The following is a 23,318-nucleotide window of genomic DNA, read 5'->3' on the forward strand; positions in this document are numbered from 1 at the left end:
CAATATGTTCCTTTTGTATGATTCAATGTTGAACTGACGCAGAAAAGATCATAAACCTTTTTAATTACAAAAAATAAAACGGCGTACTGAGATGCAGTGGCTGCATCGTTAACAATTTTCTGCTGCACGATTGCCTGTACTTGGAATGAACAATTTGCAAATAGGTTAAAAACTCACTGCTAGAACCTAAATGTCTGTAGATGTTGTAGGCTAGAATGGCCTGTCTCGAGTGAGAATGTATCTTTTGCGTACTTGGAGTGGAGCGTTAGAACCTTGTTGAATAGAAACAAACATATAAGACAGCTTGATAATCTTATCCACCCTAGCTGAAAATCTTATCTACGCCGCTGCAAGGGAAATATTGAACGAGATACCTGTGGCTAGTAGTTTGATAATTGAAAATGAAGGAGAATGTTCTGAATTTCCTGAGTGAATATTATCTCGAATGTGAGTGAAGTAAGTTCAATTACATTCTCAGGTGAATGCAATTTTATTTCTCCATGTGGGCCTATTACGAAGCATTATATTTTGATAGTATTCTTTTCTTTTTCAAATTTTGAAGCCCATTAGACTTGGCACCCTGGACGGTGGCACGGCTCGATTCCCTTCGCGCTGGCCTTGTGTTTCGATAACAGTTTACCAACGCTAGTGGGAGGGAGACTCAAAGCAAATTTCACTTATACTGGCCGCGACGACTCGTGAAGCATTGGCTCTATACAAATCATAAAATTTGTTTTCCCTGATACATTGGAAGAATTCTGTACGAATCGTGGAGCTGCCTACCGAACTCACACTTGAGAAAAAGTGAAACAGCAAAAGTACATCAACAACGTTGCCAAATTTAGAGACATGACAAACGAGCGAAAGAAATAACACTTTAAGAACGTCGACAATTATACTAATTAAACTGTAACAGTAATAATAGCAAAAATATAAAAATAACAACAGCAACAATAACAACAAAACGAAATTTAGTGGCAATCCGACAACATTGTACCCTGAGATGTTCTTCGTATAGCGCGAGATACGATACTGGCAAAATTTCATCAGTAAAGGTTAACGTTTGGGACACGCATTTTCTTTCTATTGGGTGGCGAAATGATAATCTAGGTCAAGCTTCACTACTCCTCGCGATTACTGTAGTATTCGTAATCAAGCTTCCTGTGGCTTTTGCCCAAACTTTCGAACAAAGCACACTGAAGTTGCTTATATAGTCAAAGTGACGGTGCTGTTTGGAGTTTCCTAAACCAGACTTGCCTTCCTATTAACTCAATTAGATATCCATTAGCCACACAGGATAAGTCAACATTAAAAATTTTGTGCCTTCCAGGAATCGAATGTAGAACCTTCTTCACCAGAAACACACTGTTTGTTTTTAACGCAAAGTATCTACTTTTGCATTTTCTGTATTCTGTGCTCTGCATGCCCATAACAGCACATTTTGTTTATTCTAAAGGAAACATCATCAAGTACAAAAATGAATCATTTTTGTTTCCTTAATGGAAACGAAAGAAAGTGTTCCCAGTTTTGTTTTTGTCGTAAATTCCCTGACACTTCATTAATTGAAAGCCTTTTGTTTTCTGTTTCATTTCCTCCCATGTTGTGTGAAATCGTGTCGTTTCTTCTTTTCGCTTTATTCGCTGACACGTCTTCTTCTTTTCATTCTTTTCTTTAATTCCTTTAGTTTTTTTTTTTTCATTCTAAAATCGATTAAAATAGTCGTTAAGATGAAGAAGCAACTTTTAAAGCGTCATTGCTGTTTTCGCAATGTGCTTTTTTTTCTATTATTACAATTCAGAATAATTTTGAATAATGAAGCAACGTTCTATCCTTGGTATACGCTTTTTCAACGTTAAAAGTGTCGTGAGCAGATGCTGCTAGTGTTATTGTTTTTTTTTTTTTTTTTAAAGTGGAGTGAGAAGATTGAAGTAGGAGCAGGGGAGGGGTAGCAGAAGAGAATGATGGGATGCGAATCATCTCTTCAACCCAATTCCGTTCTCCCTCACCCCTTCCTGCTTTCGACTGCAGCCAGACAATTTGTACCGCTGTACTAACTAATGAATGCTTTCCACAATGCATATTCACCAAGATATCTACTATACACATCTCTACACAATTCACACAATACACACACACACACACACACACATATATATATATATATATATATATTGCTACCAAAATTTATCATAATATTTTTTGGAGAACAGATTCATATGGTCCTGTGGTTGGAACTGCATAGTTTCTTCATAGTTATAGAATTCCGAAAACGTGAAATATGAACTTTAAAGGTCCATAGTTGTAGTACTATAGGACGATACTAGTCGGGTCAAGACATCACTGAGGAACTAATATGTGAACTATCTAAATAGCTATCTTTCAAAACCTTCGGTACTTGCACAATCAATCATTTTTTTAGAAAGGATGTTTGAGAGGATTTGATCACTCTCCTCTTACTTCTCTAAATATTGGTGTGCAAGTACTGGAGCATTCGTAAACATTGATATTTGGGTAGTTCACATACCAGTTTCTCAGTGATGTCTTGACTATGATACTCTCATGGTAGTGGAGCAATGAATTTCTGAAGTTTACATGTTTCACGTTTCCGGCTCCCTATAACACTGAAACTATCCACTTTTGAGTACAGATCCATATAAACTATTTTTCTTATTTTGATGTGAGAAATCTGTTTCCAACATATTGTAACACGCTATAATATAGATATATATACATGTATGTGTGTACAGATGTGTACCCAAGGGGGATAGAGTGACAGTCTCATGCACTTGACACCTTTCTTATTGGTATTTGGTATGCACCTTTGACGCAAGAGATCCTAATACGATTTCAGGTGGAAGTGATTTGGATCGGATTCCATACTGTCGTCAGATCCGCGTTTTGTATAGCCTCAGTGTTGAAAAGAGACGTTCGGGCTGCGGTGGCTCGGTAATAGAGCGCTCATCTCTAGTGCGTGGGGTGCTTCGTTCGAGTCTAACTTGTGTTCGCAAAATCCGTTTTATGGTGGACAAGTACCATGTGGATGATTTTTCCTAGGGTTTTTCCGTTTTGTCCCACTTCCTTTATTCCACCTTTAACATTCATCTTACTAACATTGCCTCACTTAACCTTAAAGCATAGTCATGACACGTTAAACTTAGAAAAACTCGCTGCCTTTCAGGTTCAAATTTAAACTCGGCAAGCTAGCACTTACCAGGTATGTCCCAGCCGATATATATATATATATATATATATATATATATATATATATATATATATATATATATATATATATAGTGGCGGATCCATGTGGGGGGCTATAGGGTCTATAGCCTCCCTTGACGCTCAGGTATACGCTGGATAAAATGTGCTTCAATCCTGCTTTACACTGGCTAAAACGGCAAACTATGGTTTAGCCCCTCCCTTGATCATATTCTGGATCCCCACTTTATATATATATATATATATATATATATATATATATATATATATATATATATATATATATATATATATAATTTCTTGATTACTACTAGTAAGCTATTGTTCATACCTCCAGTATAATAGATTCATTCTTTTTACATCATTGTTCTCAGAATAAAATAAGGTTCCGAATTGTCATAAATCCGCCAGGAAGAAAGAAAGGATGCTGTTAAAGTGATGAAAACATTTTCTGACAGCAGACGATTCTATTTATGACTTTACATCTTGGAGAACTATATTATTTTTTTCTACTTAGAGAAGACATTAGATTGTAATAAACGTAAACTAGAAGTAAAATGAGCAAATCTAAAAGTGATGAGCCAAATCATGACCCCAGATGCTAACACTCAATCTTCGGAAATTAACCATTAAATTAAAAATTAGATATTGCATTTAAATCTTAAGATAAACTTTTAAATAAAAAGGTGGGTCGAAACAACGAGGATAATTCATTCAACCGCCAACTTATTATCATATTAGTCAAACAACAGAGCCGAACATATTGTAGCAGCAGCTCTTCAGGAATAAGGACCATGGGACTGGATGTGGCACGTGCATTGTAAGTTGTCTCCCAATTCTGTCTTTCCTCGGTATTCGTTCGAGCTATGGATAGGGTAGTATAATTGGTAATCTTTATACCAATATACGTCTTGTTAAAACTTTGTAAAATAGATATCCATAGTTGTTAATAAATATTTCTGTTTAAGTTGAAACGAAAGTTCTAATGTTGTGATTTTCAATAGCAGACCTCCTTTTAATTTTAAATACCAAAACCAAAAAATGAAAACAATGAAATCTTTGAGTTTTACGGCTAAAGGCGACGGTGATGATGAGAGATGAGTGAAATGGTGGAATGAAGAAAGTGGGAGGAAACAGGAGAACCCCGAGAAAATCCACGCACACGGTGTTTGTCCACCACAAAGTTCACTTGGCGGGGGCTGGGATCGAACCCGGGACCCCAAGCACTAGAGGTGAACTCTCTACCACTGAGCCACCGCGCCCCCTCAATACCAAAATCATTTTTACATTCAAAAGATTAGAACTTTTTGAAGATTAAAACATAGCTCCCGGCGGGAATCAAACCCCGGTCTCTCGCATGGCATGCGCGATCATGATTTGGTTCTTCAGTTTTAGTTTTGTTCAGTTTAGTTCTAGTTTACACTTATTACAATTTAATGTATTCTTTAAGTATAGTTCTCCGATGTGTAAACTCATAAACAGAATCGTCTTCTATGAGAAAATGTTTCTGTCATTTTAACAACAATATGTTCTCTTCCTTCCTTTAAGACAGAATGATACCTTAGGCATGTGTCAGAGATACTTAAATTTGGGACAAATTGTGAAACCAGTTCTCCGGAAATTACTGGAAAATTTTCTTTTTTTCTTAACATTTGGACACTCCTATTGAAGCTCTAGTTTTAGATATATGTACAGGGTGTACTTCACAAAATACCGCATGCACTAGGTTACATATTAGCCCAGTTTCACTGAAAAATGGTCAGTATGTATAAAGGTTTATTTTAATGTTCAAATCATGTTGTAATTTTCAAAAAATAGAAGAAATCACTTAGAAACTTCTTGATCTTATTCAATTCCCTTAGATGCATGGTTGCCGCGTTATTGTATCTATAAGAAAGCAGATGTTTGAATGATAGCATACCTATATGTCATGATTTGAGAGAGGCAAAATATGAAATATATTTTATGGTAAGCTATGCTTTGTAAGGCAATAAGAATAAGGATTTTGATGTTTCATGGTATGTCGAACCAAAATAGCATGTTTAAAATGTTCATATTCCATAATCTATTGAGTAAATTTTCACATTTAATAAACATCATATTTCTTCATAAGATGTATGTTTTGTGAGACTAAACTAAATCTATAACTTCTATTAGTTCTTTAATCTTGCATCACCTACAAACTGAGAAAAATTCCGTTATCCAGACAGCGATATCTTGTACAAATATACGGGATCCATATGTTTACTACGGAAATTTGTACGGAGTATATGTTACTCATACGCTACGTACGTACTGCCTTTTCCCACGTAGATCTTACATCATGTCGCTGCAGGATGTCTGACATCTAACAGTCTTCCGTATATTACATACGTGTACATACGTTATTCTGTATACGTCAGCTATATGTCACATATGCTCATCTGTATGTGAGATTCTTACCTCCTATACACAGTTCTTTCTTTCGTACGGAAAATATGTACAGATGGAACACTCATATGGACAGGAAAGTATTACTAAACATACATTTTGAATTATAGTTTGCTGCAGGGTGTTGCCTGCAGTTCATAAACTACAGGATTTGCGCATGTATCCTGCGTTTTTTCTCTGTGCAATCGTAAACGTTTTAGCAGATTTATAGTGTGTATAGGGTATACCAACTAAGTTCCAAAAGAAAATCTTCAGTACATATTTTTGTGCCACTTTGCCCTTCCTCATTAACTCTTATTCACAATGTGATTTGCGTGGGTATGCGTGTAATTTTTCTCGCATAAATGATAAATTTATATTCGGAAGCGTCGCTTTTTGTGGACTGCTTATTACAAAATAGGCATATTGATGGGATAGGTATGCTCGATGGAATGATTAGAGTTCTGGGTGGACTGGGTTATACCTACAGGCCGACCTGTAAATCTGAAAATTTGTCGTGTGTGGTTGTTTGAAGGGTAGTGGTACACATATAAAACCCTTCCGAAGAAAAGGAATAGGATACATCCACTGGTGGAGGAAATTTCTGTTACAAGTAGGACTCTACCAGTATCTCCAGTATCGACCTTGAGCGTTAAGGCAACTTCATCTTCCCCTTTTGCGCTGAAACACTTCAAAGTGTCTCGTTTCACGGTATGACCAAAACCCGGCAGAGTTGAAGCCATTTTTGGATCTTAATACTAGTTGTCTGCTGAGCCACCATCTACACTCCTGGACCCAATGGCAAGTATTATTCGTCCATTTGGGACGTGGACAAGCTCCTTCTTCGGTAGGGCCTCGAGATGGTGACAGTTGAATATTCCTGGGCTTGAATCTCTTTTTTATATTCGATAGATACCGTATTATATGTTACTGTATCCTTTAAGTTATAGTATATATTAAGATTGCCAACCGTAAGCTTTGGGGGTGAGTTTTCTTCGGACGAAGTTGTCCGAAAACGCCTTATAATTTTGTTCATATTTCACAAATTAATGTTTCAGTAATAACTGCAAGATAACTTGGTTTAGTTTAAGAAGCTACAGCGAGGAAATCAAGTGCGTTAACTCATACATTTTATTTATATCCTAAAGTTGAAGTTAAATAAATTAATTTCCTAAAATATGTTTTCTTTTCCTATGAACTGTTTATTGGCACAATTCCTACAACCTGTGATCCTAATTTAGCATAGTCAAAATCTGTTTCAACTGTAAATAATAATAATAATAATAATAATAATAATAATAATAATAATAATAATAATAATAATAATAATAATAATAATAATAATAATAATAACAATAATAATAATAATGTGTGTAATATAAATGTACTCTGTTCACAGTGAGTAATTAATGCTTTCATAGTCTGAAACAGGCTTTTAGTACGTACGAGTAAAAGTCAACCCTTCTGAGAAAGATGCTGGGTACTACATTCCTGTAAGACATATATTATTTTATACGTTTGTTCAGCTCATGTGTTAAACGTACTTGCTTATGATATGCAGTCATTGTCTCATGTGAATGAAGGAATATATATATATATTATCAGACCACCAGTCCCACTCATTTTTCTCAGCTCGTAATGCACGTAGACATTTCAAGCAAAAAATTGAATCACCAAACCATATGTGAAGAATCAAATGGTGATGCTTAAATATCCAGTGGCGTAGCGGAAATACTACTCCAAAATTTCAAATGGTAAGTGGTATCAATTTCGATTTCTTTGGAAGCACTATTAAAAAAGAAACTTTTACAGGGAACACTTTTCGTTAAATTCTATGCTTTGGCATCTATGTCTGTTATTTGTTGTAAAATTGCTACTAACAGACCACCCGTCCCACGCATTTTTCTCGGTTAGTAGTGCACGTAGACATTTCAAACAAAGAGATTTGGTGCTAGACAGACTGTCATAGTGAAAACAAGGAATGAAATTACATTTTGCACTTAAGTAAGGAGATTCGAAAATACTTTTCCCGATATGTATGAAGAAGAGCTGAAACGCCATGCGGCCGCCCAAAGGTGAAAGGAAGTATCTACATTTTGCTTGTTTTGAGAACACTGCATAAAAGGTAATTTTTGATAATTAACATTACTGTTAAAGACTTTGTTTTGTCAGTAGTCACTAAGTGTTCATTGACGCCGAATAGAAAACAAACTCTTTAACAGTAACGATCAAAAATCACCTTTTTGCTGTTGTTCTCACAACAAGCAAAATGTAGATACTTCCTTTCACCTTTGTTCGGCCGCATGTGAAACAGTTAATCGCTTAATTCCATTATCACGGAAAGAATACCTGTAGCTAGTTTGACTTAGGCGAAGAACTGAAAATGAATCACGGTTTCAACAAAGAGAAACAGAGTTCTGTGAAAGATGTTTACTACGAGTTTATGAAGTGACATGCCGATTTGTTTCTTAGAAATTCTGTGTCTACAAGTATATTGAGAACAACAACTTTCAATCAGGAAGAAGTTGCAAAGTTCTTTTCGAATTAGTGCACACTGATGGAGAAATATTCTTTCCCACCATCACAAACATTGAACGTGGATGAGACTAATGTATCGTCGTATCATCCCAAAGTGATACGTGAAAAAGGGAAACGAGTTGTGGGCAAGTTGACGTCGGGCGAAAGAGGTCAAAATATAACGTTGATGTTCTACATGAGTGCTACTGGTCAGTTTGTACCACCGTTCTTCATATTTCCGCATCAGAGAATGAATGAGATACAGATGGTTGATGTTCCACCCGAGAGCATTGCTGTAGCAGAAAGTACTGGTTGGATAACGTGTGATACTTTTTTAACTTGGTTGCAACACTTGTGAAATTCGGTCTTCCTTTCCCTCAGAACTCAGTTCTGCTAATTGTTAATGAACATGGCAGCCATAAAGAACTTTAAGAATTCGCGCCAAGGGCCCTCAACTTGACTAGTCCGACACTCCACACAATGCCTTAAAGACAACCTGAAAAGAAATAGAAAAATATTGCAGTTACTTTTTGACTTACCATCGTACTTCACGAGACATATTTGGATTCTACAGTAAAGACACAGATGTCAAAATATGAATGGTAGAAAAGGTTCACAAACCTCAAACAGAAAAATAATAAATTTTCAGTTATCGTACAATTACTAACTACACAATCATCTACAGTTGAAGTTGAAATACTATTTTTTTCTAACTTGGTTTCCTTCAACCATCACTAAGAAACTGTTTAGAAACTGGAAAGACTGCAATCTGGACGTTTGGCATGACGTTTCAACAACAAACATGAAGTTGATACATGGAGTCGATATGCTATTGACTAAATAATTGAGTTAAAATTAGTCACCGTACTTATATGTTTAGAAGAAAATTACAAGTAGTTTGCGACTAGTAGTGGAAAGGGGCAGAGTAAATTATAGCAACTATAATTTCTAATTCTATTTGTAAAACTGACTCCCAGTCTCCTTTGGGGCCGCGGTGGGTCAGTGGTAGAATTTCACCTATGATACATAGGGTTCCTCTCGCCAAGTGAACTTTGTGGTGGACAAACACTGTGTGTGGGGTTTCTCGGGGTTCTCCCGTTTCCTTCCACTTTCTTCATTCCATCATTTCATTCATTTCTCATAATCACCGTCTTCTTTAGCCTAGCCGGCATAATCATGGGATGTAAAACTCAAAGATTTCATTTCATTTTTTCAGTATTCTTTGATGTATTGTCTATAACTGGATAAAACATGTGGAAAGCAAAATAAATAAGAAGAAAACCATAGCGATAAAGTGCACAAGAGCAAAACAGGAAGGGGCAAACGTACGGCTAGATGGAGAAAAAATAGAATACGTTAAGACGTTCCCCTATTTAGGAAGTCTAATATCCTCGGACGGAAGAAGTGAAAAAGACGTAAGTTCCAGAATAACGCAGACTAAACAAGCATTCAATAGGAAAAGAGGACTATAACATCAAGAAATGTGCGGCTGGATATTCGTAAACGATTTATCAAGACGATTGTATGGAACGTGGTGCTTTACCTATCAGAGACGTGGACATTGAGATAAGCTGAAATGTCCCAGCTGGAAACATTTGAAATGTGGCGTTGGTGCAGAATGCTACGCATATCACGAACCGAAAGGAAAAGGAATGAAGACGTACTAAAGAAAGCTAAGAATTACGACAGATTATGAAGATAATATGAAAAAGAAGAAATAGCATGTTTGGTCATCTTAGTTGGCACTCCGATCGGATTACCGTGTTGTTGGAGGGAAAGACAGAAGGAAAACTAGGAAGAGGAAGACCAAGGATAGAATATTTAGATTCAGTTACGAAGAAGAGACCTTATCAAAGTATAAAAGGGAGAAAAAAGTTTTAAAATTTCCATGTTGCCCACCAACCTATGGTTGAAGACAGAAAGAAGATTATCTATAGAAAGTTAATGACGTAGGCTACTTCGGTATAGAAAATTTAAAATGAAATCTGTTGATATATTCTTTTACAAAATGTACTTATTTGTGCAGTATCCTATGCATATGAGGTACTGTTTTTAACTTTCTATGCCGTTAAAGTTGCGAACTTTAAGTAGCAGATTAGTTTCGTTTTCAATGTAGAATAAAAGAAACTTAGTAAAAGTAATAAGGAGGATGAAAGTTGTGGAAGACCTGTATTTAGCACTCTAATTTGCTGGAAAACTAATTTTAAGTAACACTCTCACTGCATGGAGTTTGGTAATCGAATTTTGACGGCAATTTATTTGTGTTTATACTATTTTTTATTATTTTTATTCTTGTATTTTTATGAAGTTTATATGCAGCAGTATAACCTGCATTAATGACTATTCAGTATATATTGTTACATTGTTACATTATATGAATTTCTAATTACCGTGCATTATATCGCTAGCGATGACTCAGTGGTAGAGCGTTCCCCTCTAGTTCATGGGGACCTTGGTTCGACCCGAGCACGCCCCAAGTGAGCTTGGTTGTAGACAAACACCGTGGGCGTGGTTTTTCTCGGTGATTTTCCGTTTCCTTCCACTTTCTTCATTTCACCACTTCATTCATTTCTCATCATCATCATCGTCTCCTTTAGCCTAACCGGCATAAGCATGGGGCGTAAAATTTACAAATTTCATTTCATTTTCCTATCATTACTTTGTTTTCTGCCGTAACATTTACAATGAAGTCTTTCGTGTCTTAGTAGGTGAAAAAGATTCAATTATATCTTTAAAGTCCAAAGTCGATGCTTTTTCATACTCAATAGAGGAAGAACCAGATTTTTAAATTTTCCTGACTCATAGTGAAACGTAAGTACGATTTTATTAGCTTCATTTTTCTGAAGGACTGTTCGCATGATGCAATAGATATATGTAGTGTGAAAATTTGAAGTGCAGTTTCTAACTCAGGCTTCAAGCTTCATGAGAGATATGTGTTTTACGATGTCTCGTAGAGAAAAGACAACCTATTCTTTAGCATCATGTGTGCATCTTACTGAACGAATGACGTCTTTATAATTCTGGTATAATTTCATACTGTCAGGATACAATAATGCCATTTTAGAATAACATAGTTTCTTGACTTTCAACCGATCGCTGTTGGACGAAGACGGTATTGAAAGAGAGGAATCCAAATTTATTACTTACACTCACATCAGGAAAAAGCAGTCGCACATTTATAGGCCAATTTTATCTAGAACGTCATTGATAGTATTTATTTATTAGTACACTGTATGAAGTTGTAGTAGTATTGGTAGCATTAGAATTAAATTCTGATTGACACTAGTCCAATTTCTTGAATCGATATAACATTTTAAATACACTTTGTATATAAGGAAATATAACGAAATATAAATGCATAAAATAAAATATTACAACATCTTCTAGCACAGAAACCAACACACTTTATAAACATATAGGTTATTCCATGCATACAAAGTGATGTTAATAGATTCTTTATGACATTTAAAACTTCAAATATGTAAATATTTCACATTCATATTGCAAACCATCTTTCCTTTAGTAAGAGTATTAAGCACACTTTACAAAGAAGGAAAGAAAAACATTTGCATCGATTTGGCCTGTTGCCATTACAGTCTATAAGAATAAAGTCCAAAATTGCTAGTTGCTAACTCTTTATACAGTCAGGCGACAAGAAACGCATAAACAAACAAATATATATCATTTTTTGTTTTAGATTTTGGTTTGGTAAATAAAAAGAGAAATGTTCTATTTGAGTAGCCTAAAGCGACTATGGAAGAAGAATGAATTTTGGGTTTAAGTTATGTAATGATAATCAGGGACGGATATTTGCTGCTTGAATCTGTATTCAAATCGCTTCATTTCCATAACATATTCAATACAGACGGATCGAAAGAATCATTTGGAAGAAAAAAACACACAAACAAGTTTTTAAAAAGAAACTTGCTTCATTTCTTATGCTTGAATAAAATATTTTTCCTTCTTTTGAAAGATGGAATTCGGTCACTTGAATAAAATACAAATTGGTATTATTACATAGAAGATTAAATGTTATATGAATGTCAAGCAATAGTCAAATTTGTAAGTATGTTTCTATTCTTTTTGCTAAACTTTCGTACAAAATTGGAACTCACAAAACTTTATCGTCCCTCCACCATCTCGCATTCGTCCGAGCCGTCATAAGAGTGAAGAAATTCTTGTAGCTTGAAAGGAGATTTAAACGAATGAACAGGTTTCATGACCGCTATATCAGAAAAAAATTCCTTCAGTATATCCATTTGTACGATTAAAAATGAAATGAAATTAAATGAATTCTTTAAGTTTTACGTCACAAGCTTATGCAGTGTAGGTTAAAGGAGACGGTAATGAATGAAATAGGGGAATGAAGAAAGTGGGAGGAAATAGTAGAAATCTGATTCTTTTTCGGTCTTAAATGTCTAGATTTAGTGAATAGTCAGTGTGTTGCCCATATATCAACCCAAGAGCTTGAGTACTTCAAACCAACTGGTAGAGGAAGTTCGGGTATTATGGAATACCATTTTTGTTTCGCTTGTAATTCAGTTAATAATTGCACATTGAAACAAAAAGGTAGAAAAGTACAATTCCTACATATTTGGCTTTATTTATACGTATCTTCATAAAGAAGTTTCGTTACAGGGGTGGCCAAAATTTATAATTTGTAAAGAAACCACTTTGGAGAGTAATATGAAATAGTCGGGTAATATGGAATATAAACGCTATATAGAAAAGAAATTAGTTTTCTGTTGAGCATACAATGAATACAGTGTCAATATATGAAAATTCCGAATGCCAAGCCTTAACTGAATGTGATTACTTGCAAAAGTCATAAATATAATACTCTCCTTCAGGACCGGCACAATCGTTATGCGCTCATATTATACACGATGAACACTGGACCTCTTGTATCATCAGAAAATTTGCTGTAACAAAAATACACTTAGCATTGTTGTCATCATAAATGTATGTTTAATTGCCCAATCTCCGATAGATCCTTTCGTAATCGGAATACCATACGGAATACGAAATACCATGCTTTTCTTGCGGGTATTCCATATTGCCCTCCACGCCATCTTGGAAACGAAAAACCTGTTAAACGCATTCGAAGGCGAATAGGATAATGGCGCTTACCAAACTATCACTCTGTATATCCAACGTCATAGTAAACGAAGAATTATTGTTCTATTACATTTCAATAGGAAAATACAGGTTGTAAAACACTTACCTGTAAAATCGGATTTTAAGAAATCAGATTTTCACGTCTACCAACACAACGAATGTCACAATCACAAGGAGACTGATTGTAGAGCATCATGGGAAGGTAAGGTAGTAGTTTCTTTGCTCTCCGCTTGGAAGCAATGCATCACAGGTGAGATAATTAGGTATTCCATATTATCCGACTATTCCATAATACATGAACTTCCCATAGCCATAGCCCACCAACAGATGTTGCATTAGAAGTGTTTGTTCTTTTTAGCTTTAGGTTGTGAACAATTCGATTTAAATATTTCCTATCTGTGTTGCTTGTGTATCCTGTAGAACGCTAAATGTAATGAATACCATTAAAAATATACAATTCTTTACTTGAAACTATCTAAAAGTGTGTATGCTATTGGGAGATTAAATGGACATTCGAGAGCATGGAATTATAGATACGTCTCTTGCAGAATACTCGATTGTGGAAGAGCATATAATGCATTATAGGAATGAAAAAATTGTACAACCTGAACTTTATTACAGACAAACAGTAATATGAGAAGGTGTTAAAATAAAAATGTATGTTAAAAATTTAACAAAGAATATATAATTTACATATGGAGTGAAATATCCTTGTTGTTGAACAGTTCCATAACTTGTGGGCAGAAGGGGTCAACTGACCCTCATTTAAGCTCGCCGTCGTTCAAGCGGGTCCAGAGGTGTGGATTAGAGAATATAATGTTCGAAGTCCTCCATAAACAGATAGGTCAGAGCAGATGATATATGTGATTACATGGAAACTTCATCGGTTTATATATGACATTGACCATTATAGAGAATGAATAGTTTTCGATAACTGGGTAGTATTCTTAGTAATGACATGAAATGGGAACGTGAAATAAAAGCAAGGATAGGAATGACGAAAGAAGCTTTTAGGAATAAGAAAAGTCTGTTTTGTTGACCTTGAATAAAGAGTTGAGAAAAAGACTCATAAAATTCTTCTTGTGGATTGTTATGCTGTATGAAGCGAAAACATGAACATTACGTAAAAGTGATGAGAAACAACTGCAAGCCTTTAAAATGTGGGTGTGGAGAATAATAGAAAGAATTAGTTGGGTAGAGCGGAAAACGAATGAGAGGGTGTTAGAAATGGTGAGGAAGAGAAGAACACTTCTAGATATTATTGAGAAAAGGGAGAGAAACTGGTTGAGACATTATCTAAGAAGAAATTGTATCATAAAGGACACCCTAGATTGCATAGTGGCAGGAAAGAGAGGAAGGGAGCGAAGGAGACTACAATTAATGGATGATATAAAAGCAGAAAGATCATATGTGAAGACGAAGAGGTTAGCGGAGGACCGTGGAGTACGGCAGCTACTCGGCTGCTACAAGTGACCTGCCAGGAAGGGAAGAATGCCTAGGATGATGAAGATGATCATAGAAAAAACTGTGAAGTGAGTGTGTGGCGGAACTAACTCTACAATGCATGACTGAAAGTGCTTGGACAGACTGAACGCACTGTTGAAATTCGCTGCAAAGAACATTCTGAGTGTATTAAACGGCATCGAGTAGAAAAATCGTGATTTTCAGATTATTGTATAAATGAGGAACATAGCATTCGTCATCTGAGATTCAACACCGCGTAAGTAATATTTCACAATTTTACAGGAGACACAAAAAACTGTTTGGAAACTAGCTTCAACTTCATTATTCGCGGTATTACTTTTGAGGAAATAGGAGTGTTATTTGTCGTGATATAGGTGTACTACTTAACTAGATTGTGCGCCATCATATACTGATTCTAATGATATCAAAAACTCAAATCAAATAAAATCGGAGATACGCGGTGTTGAATCTTAGGCGACGAATCCTTTTATAGAAACCACTTTGTTAGCAAAGTGTCCAAGCTACTGGGAGAGAAAAGTGAAGGTAGTCATACTAATGCTGAAGGAATATAATAATTTTGACAGAGACACAGCCTTACAGCTCAGTCAAACATGGGTTTCATTCACTAGAGCAGCAACGAAAAGAGGACAACCAATCAGAATCCGCATTCAAAGTCAGACAACCAACAAATCAGACTGGGGCCACAGATTGACGCTGATTGTGTGTCTCTATTGATTAATCGCATTTCGCCTTTTCTTTTACTATCACATATATAAGGAGTACTTCTATTTGGTTCTCCTACAATATATCCAGAAGAAGAGAACAATGTTGTTAACTCTATGTTCTCGAAACATCAGACAACGCTGAATTTACCTGGTTATTATTCCGGGAGCTACTGTACTCGTAACAACACTAGGAAAGTTTCTATTTCTATTTGTATAGTAAGTGGATCCCTGAAGATGTCAGTTTAAGTAATTAAGCCAATCGAAAGACAAAAAATAATCAAATAACAAACGTGATATTAAAATACGTAAAAATAAATAGATTTGTTTCAAATAGTTGATAATAATGATTCTGAAATATATAGAATTAATCTGTCGCGAGCGATAAGTGACTAATGCAGACCAAAATAATTTGATGATTGGACCTATCATAAGTACGAGATTGAAAGAACATACAGTTTATTATTTACGTCATGCATCTCATAAGTAGTAACGGAAATCAGTTTTAGTGGCATTCCCCAAAGGGTTAATAATCCATAATTGACATCTTTGCCGGCGGCAATGCAATATAAGTCACAAAATCTGTCATTTAACGTGGGATTTGAAGCACATAAGAGTCGGAGTGGATGATGTGATCCTATCTTCCAGCTATCCTGAAGGCGAGATAGTCTGTTTGGCAATGAGCTATACTCTGAGATGATTTAGCATGGAGGTTTATGTACCCTTCACACGAAAATACTTAAATCCAAAATTAAAATACATTTAGAATACTACAATGAGGGAAATAAAGTAATGAATTATCATTTTCCGGATTTTTTTTGGTAAAAGAACTATTAACACGAAGTAAAAGATGGAACGTAATGCATTATGTGCAGTTAATTTTAAAGATTTAGTATAATTCATAGTATATTATCATTTAAACCTTGTTACTGCTCAAAGATTTGTGACTGGGGGAAGCTAAAAACATCCTGATTTTACGAAAAAAGACCGTAGATATTGCTCTGAGAGAAGGTTAATGAAGAGAAGGGTTGAAATTAGGGGAAAGAAGATAGCTGGGTTCCAAATTTCTCTGAAATTAAGGAAAATGTTCAGTAGCACTTTGATATTCCACCCTTTTGGGAATCAAAGGGGTGAGTACGTCACACACACACACTACCAGGAGAGAGAGGTCATGGATATAAGATGTGGTAGGAGTATGCGTATCAGAAGTTTCATGTTTTAAGCGCCACTTGATGGAGAACTAATGGTTCCAGATTTTTTTGAGATGCTAGTGGTAAAGAGGTCTGTGTGACTTTCTAAAGAGAATTGAGAAGTTGAAAAAAAAAAAAAAGATTGAGGCAGTTTAGAAGTTAGAGCCCAGAAAGAGTTGAAGCAGAGGAAGGGAAGAAAAGCAAAAGAGCAAGTATCAGAAAATGAGTGGAGACTGGGAGAGAATAAGAGAAAGACAGACGAAAAAAGGGTCCCAAGGAGTTCATAATGAGCACATTCCGAACCCTTGGAATTCAGAAAACTAATTTCAATAATCGTCTTAGCTCTTTTTCCTTCTCTCTCTCTCTCTTTCTTAGATTTCAGTAGAAGGGGGTGGGGTTCTTAAAGGAAGGGAGTGGAGCAATCTTATGCGCTCGTTTTTGGGTGATTGGAAGGAGCATAAGAAGGGCCTTAAAGAACGCAATGATGAGATTTTTCGTCTCCAGAGGAAAGAAAAGTGGCGGCCGGCTTTTGCTGTGTCTTGTCTCTGCTCAATGTGGTGCGAAAAACAGGAATCCTTATAAAATGAATGGTTCAAGAGGTAATGATTGGTCTTAAGAGCTTAGCTCTTCATTTAATTACAGCTGTAACTTTTATAGTTTTGATTTTTAATTAAACGCCTTGCCTTCTTTGTTAATACTGAATATTAGTAGTGAATTTCTTATCATTTTTCCAATGATAGTAACATTTTAATTCCGAAAATATGTCAATGATATGAAATTTTTAAACATTTTAATTATGAAATCCAATACTTTGTTACTAGTATGTGGGTCACTGTTAGAAATATTATGTCACTGTTAGAAATATTATGTCACTGTTAAGAGTATGTTTACAAAAGCATCTCCCTCAGGCACTCCGAAACATTCAATCGTCAATAGAGGCTCTATAACATATTTACAAATTCTCTTGGTGACCTGACTGATTCAACGTACTAGAAGGTTTGAGTATACTCCAGACTTCAGTATAATAGCAAGCAAGCACAACATAAGTTCCACGTTAATTAACCCTTTGTTTTCCAAAGAATGAGTTTATGAGGAGAAAGAGAACAACAAACTTTAAACGTCAATTGGCTACACAGTTTCAGCGAGAATGAAAATCCTGGAAATAATTTAAACTCTTGTCCTTAGATGGCTTGCAAAGTTCATACTAAAAGATGGTTTCCTTCTAAATCCACTAATCACACTGAAACCACTGAGCCGGAAAGGGCTATTAACGGAGGTGTGAGTATTTGGAATTCGGATTTCCACTCAAATTTTCATCTCAAGAAACTTTTCACCCAACTACAATTACAATATATCAACTTTTATAAGCTCCTTCGTGGCTAAGCGGTTAGCATACGCGCCTTTGGCGTGGGAGATCCGGTTTCGATTCCCGGCGGGAGCTCATGTGGTTGGGATTCTACGTTAATCAGTAGGTCCACATCTCATATAGTCTCGCTGCTGAACGGGACGTTAAACTCAAAATCAACTCAACTCAACAATATATCAACTTGCTCGTGAGTTAAGTTCATGAATGAACAGATAAAGCCAGTTTTAGTTAAACCTTGTATTTTGCTACGTACATAAATACAGAACAAAATTTCTTCCAGCAAAATAGAACTGTCAATCATTTGCAACTAAAATCATAAATTTTGATGCCATAAATGTTCGTTTTTCTGAATGTTCGCGAAAACTACTTTTGACAATTAACCCCAAAACATGTTATACCAATCAGTTCCATGAGATTTATGTAATAATAAACATCTTATCTTGGGACAATATTTTAATTAAGCAGAAACTAAAATTTAAGTTATCAAAATCTTACACTGAGAAAAAAATTGTAGGTAGCGTATTTAAAAAGGTAGGTTACATGCGTAATTCCTGTAGTTTTGGACTTAACGTACAGCAAACGAATACTGAAAACGCATGTTTTATAATATTTTCCATATAAGTGTTCCATCTATACGTACTTTCCGTATGAAACAATATAGGCGGTCAGGATCTCACATACAAATGAACGTATATAACACATAGCTGAGGAATGTAACATAAGTATATGCATGTGATATACGGAAAACTGTTAGATGTCAGATATCCTATAACGGCATGATGTAGCATCTAAGGGCAGTGCGTATGTAGCGTATGGATAATGTATGCTCAATACTGATTTCTGTAGGAAGCAAGAGGATTCCGTATATTTGTACAATATACCGCTGTCCGGAGAACGGATTTTTCTCAGTGTATGCTATTTCTCATTAACCGTACTGTATGCTGTTCACGTGTTTGTGCCATTATGAAGAGTATAATGAGGGTACACTCATGTCCAAAATGATTGTCGCATATCTATAGGTGTTTTGTCGTGGGAATATAATTTGATAAGGACTTTGCAGAGTACTTTTAATGCTGTTACTATGTGTGTAATCGGTAAATGTATAATTGTTGCAAATTTCATAGGAAAATAATTATAAATACGAAAATTAGAACGAGTAAAACAAAATGTTGCTAAATGGACAAGAAAGTTTTATTTTCGTTTTATTCATCTTATTTACTGCTCTTTTGAGATGAAATTTATCACATACATGTCTTTGCCGATTATACACATACTAACATTATAAAAAATACCCGACGAAATGGTTATCAAATTATTTTCCTACAACAACATATTCATAGAAATACATGAATGTACATGTCAGTATGAATTTCGCCTTAATATTAAGCGGCCTAACTCTCATATAGCATTATTTTTTAAGTTTCCAAAGAAATCATCTTGTTCCCCTTTTCTCAAAAATAGCACCTCGTACTGATACCTGTCATTTTGTAAAGCTTAATAAAATCTATCGATTAATTTAGCTCTGATTTTTGAACTTTCCTTCTTCAAGCGTTAACAGTATTGTAGACTTTTAAGTACCTAAGTTTATTATTTCATAATTAGGAAATACTGTCATTGCAGAATTAAAACCCTGCTGTTGCATTCTATTCTATTTCAAAATAAATCATTATTACGCTTTATTTTCGCGATTTCTTGCTTAACACTTTTGTAATTTATGTTTTTTAAAAGAAGTTTTAAGTATCACTTTCGAGAATGGAAATCACATTACAGAATCTAGTCACATTTCTTTCTCTCTCTCTCTTTCTTTCTTTCTTTCTTTCTTTCTTTCTTTCTATCTCTTTCTCTCTCTCTTTCTTTCTCTCTCTCTTTCTTTCTCTCTCTCTCTCTCTCTCTCTCTCACACACACACATTTTTGGATATAAAGGGATGAATTTGGATTTCAACGGCATCAGAAGTATCACTGTTCATCTCAGCGACCCCGAAAACTATGGATTCAACACTAATATCGGTCATTTTCGATCATTTTTAAATGTCTCTCCCTCCCCCTCCTCGAAGCTGTACCGTCAAGTGAAAGGACAAAAGCTATTCCAGGCCCGAACCTCATCTATGTTCAAAATTTGATCGAGACCGGTCTTGTGCTTGAAGAGTTATTAAGACACAAAGATAGTCACTGTCATTTATATATATATATATATATATATATATATATATATATATATATATCCGCATTCTCCTCCCCTAAGTTGCACCGTCAAAGTGAAATGATAAAAAGCATCCCAGGCTCGAACCTCGCGGCAAATTTGATCGAGATCGGTCACGTGGTTCAAGAGTATAAGTTTTATGTATTTTTAGATATCTCCCCCTTCCCCTCCTCTACGTTGTATAATCAAAGTGAAATTATAGAAACCATCCCAGACCCAAACCTCTTCTATATTAAAAAAAATTGATTGGGATCGGTCAGGTGGTTCAAGAGACGCGAAGTCACAAACAAATATATATATGCATTTTAGGGAAGAGTGATTAATATTTACAAAATACCGCCTAGATAAACTTTACATCAAATGATGGATTTTATGTGTCTAGGATGACAAACTTAGAGTACCTTCTATCACATAGTTAATTAACCAATGTGGTCATGCGAGCTTCAACCCTATTTCTTTTTTTCTCCTCTTTTTATTATTATTATTATATTATTATAATACATAACATCATACTCAGAAGACTAGTACTTGGAAGAAGAAGGAAAACAAGTATATTGTGAGCATGGAATACTAAACGTCAGACTGGAATCACTGCAACCAGGAAATAATATTATAATATTTTATTTAGAAGTAAATTCCAATAGATTGAGACCAGTAACTGCAAAAAGGGAATATTACTTCTGACAAAATAAAAATTCATTGTTCCTGCTGCTCAGTCTCGAGAGAAAGACATCCAACATGGTAGCTTTACAAATTATTGAACTGAAGCTGAAGTAAATCCAGGAAATACAATCATATCATATCAGAGAGGAGATTGTACTAATATGATGTTATGACAAGAGTTTACGATCCAGCATTTTGTTTACACTAGAAGTTGAGAGCTGCTATTATTTCCAACCTGTTCAACTCAAAGGATAAACTACAAAAAAAAATATTCAGTTGAAATTCCAGGACAAAATTCTAGAAAAGGTCACTGGTTATTCTGTAGGATCAACAGATATTGTTTTGAAATCCTTCGATAATCTGGTATTGATAACCCCGAAACCATTTTGGTAGCATTCTCGTATACAATGGTTTGATGGGTTATGTCACGAAGCCTGCGATTGTTGTTACACTTGTCGCGCGTGACAAAACCCGTTCGAAGCTTGTCACCAGCGATTGCAAAAGGTTGTCTCTCTGTCGTTGACAGTTGTATGCATGAGGGAGACAACATTAACCATACATCATTTCTCTTCATTACACACATATAAACAGAAACACACACACACACACACAAATAAACGCACTTAAACAGAAACATAAACGTATACTTCTTACGCATGCATTACTTTAACTTCACGCTTCATATTAGTATTGCAACTTATCCAAGAACAAAATTAAGCAAAAAATGAAATTACCAATAGCGTAGCGGGGGAAGTTCCTCTAAGCTCATTTTTGGACATTTTAATTAACGTACTAGAATTGAATTATTATCTTAAAGTATTGTGCCTTTTGGAAGGTTCTCAGACTAATGATTTTTTTTCTTTTATTTTAAGTTTGGGCCTGGAAATCTTTATTTCACGTTTCTCGACCTTCAGCTTCTCCATTTATTGCAAATATTTTCTTCTATTTTGCAAATCAGTTGTGTTCTTCTTCTTGTTATTCCTAGCTTTCCTTCCGTCTTTCCTTCTATGGCGGCATGAAGAAGACAATTTCTTTGCAATCCAATTAGCCTTCCTACGAAGGATGCTGGCTAGGCTAAAAGTGTCCTCTTCTCTTCTGTCCGTTTTAAAACAGCTTTGTTTGATACTCTCTCCGTCCATTTTATCTTCTCCATCTTTCTCCAATACCAAATTTCGAAAATCTTTAAATATTTCTTCTTTAACCTCCGTAATGTCCAAGTCTCTGAACGATGAAGTCCAATACTTCATACATAACATTTGACCAATTTCTTCCTTAGTTCATTATAAAGCCTGCTAGTTAAAAGCGAAATTTCTTGTTGAGTGTTTCCTTGGTTATGGCAATTTTTGACCTGATCTCTTTAGTGCAGTAAGCGCCTCTCGTCAGATTACTTCTCAGACACTTGAAATTATCGATCTTTTCAAGCTCTCTTACTTCTACTCTGATAAATAAGGGCTCGTTTCCACGGGAGATTGTTATGACTTTCGATTTTCTATGTTAATTCCCATTCCATATATAAAGATAAACAAGAAAGTTATGTCGCTTTTTCGCCCACCACCTTCGAACACAATAGATAGGATAGGATCACACCTATATAGGATCACAATAGAAGAAAATCAGACATGCATCTGCGGAATGGCCCAAACACCCGAACATGTAACATGGACTTGTGTACACTTTATAACTAGAGAAGATATAATAAATATCAGAGACGAACTCAAAAATGAAACATGGGAAACATCAGACAGGATAAAATAAAGCTATAGAAGTTCCAAGAATTGACAAAACACATATTGCGAAACATGTGGAATAGAAAAATTGAAAATAGAACAAGGAGGGAACGGAACACAAACTAGTTTAGAGAAAAATATAACATACAGAATTCTGTTTACAGATAATACATATCTTTTTATAAAATTCCTGGAATGAAAACCGGAATAGGAAGACGCTACTCTTGTTTTGTGTTTAGTATTTAGTGTCAGTGCTAGTGTCATATTGTCAATTGTGTGTCTTAAATGTGAATGTTTGGTGCGATCTCAAGAAATAAACAAAATAATAACATAAAAAGAAGTAATAAAAGACTGGAAAAACTCAGAAGAAATTTGTACAAACCAATATTTGTTACGCACTGTGTCTCTTGTTGCTATATTGTTATTAATGTATATTCTTTTTAATTTACTTTTAGGTGGCGGTAGAGGAAGCAGCCCAAAATAGTGCAATGAAAATTTTAATGAATGACAAAGGATTAAAAAAAACTTATCTTATGTATAATTGTAATATTCTTTTAAAGTTTTGTCCGTTTTTGTAAAAAGAAAATAATAATAATAAAAATGAAAACATTAAAAAAAGAAAAAGGTTCATTAAAGGGCATGGTTTAAAGTATTAGATGCCATGCTAGAAAAATATGCCTCCCCTCAACCTGCTGAGGAATAATAGCCGAGAGAAAGAGAGA

This window comes from Thermobia domestica, chromosome 9, assembly GCF_964235325.1.
Source record: "Thermobia domestica chromosome 9, izTheDome1.hap1.1, whole genome shotgun sequence".
Classification (NCBI taxonomy): domain Eukaryota; kingdom Metazoa; phylum Arthropoda; class Insecta; order Zygentoma; family Lepismatidae; genus Thermobia; species Thermobia domestica.